Below are 892 nucleotides of genomic sequence, written 5' to 3'. Positions count from 1 at the left end.
TCTACATATTTAGTTTGAACAAGAAACTGCTCAGTGATAAATAATTTTTTTGTCGTGTTATGAAAGAGCTGAAGTTTCTTCTTTCTCCAAGCAAAGAGTTCAAGTAAAAGCCTGACGGGTTATCTATTCCTCGATTTTTTTCTTCCTTCAATTATGGAAGTTTGATGCGCGTGTCCAGTGACAGATAATTTTTGTTCGCATTGTGAAAGAACCTACGTGTTGAAGTTTCTCATTGTTTCGAACAAAGAGTGCAAGTACAGAGCATGATGGGTGTTATCCATTCCTCTACTTTGTGTCTATATTCGGTGGTTGCCATCATGGACCAAGATCCAAACAGATATAGAAGATGATTTTCTATTGCGCTGTTCAGAAGTTTCAACAATGCTTCAGGGAAATGTTTTTAAGATTTTTTAATTAAAGGAGAGGGAAACAACTTTTGCCACCACAAACCACAGAGATAATCCACCACTACTACCAGGTGCGATCTGTCATATTGGAAGAAATGTATTTATGGACCATTTTATGTTATTGTTCTATGCGATCTTGTTTTCTATCTATAGTATGATGCAAAGAGTATGTTTGTCAGGTTTCTAATTTTGGACAACGATGGATTTGAGTTATAATTGTAGAGATCCCACTGGAAGCAATTAGCCTAAGAACAGATAAATCTCTACTGAGATGGGTGCTATTTCATTTTATGGAGGTTGCGATGAGAAAAAAACTTACAAGGAATTAGGGATTTTTGATTTTTATACTCAGTTCTCGATTCTCTCTCCTCTCAACTGCTTAGATTTGGACAATCCCATTCCCTAACCAACAACACGTGCACAGCACGTTTTAACTAATGACATATATATGAAGTAGCTAATAATATGGGGCTAAAATGCAAAAA

This window comes from Typha angustifolia, chromosome 10, assembly GCF_048772165.1.
Source record: "Typha angustifolia cultivar Huaian chromosome 10, ASM4877216v1, whole genome shotgun sequence".
Lineage (NCBI taxonomy): Eukaryota > Viridiplantae > Streptophyta > Magnoliopsida > Poales > Typhaceae > Typha > Typha angustifolia.
The sequence above is the reverse complement of the archived record's forward strand: the minus strand, read 5'-3'. Positions refer to the sequence as shown.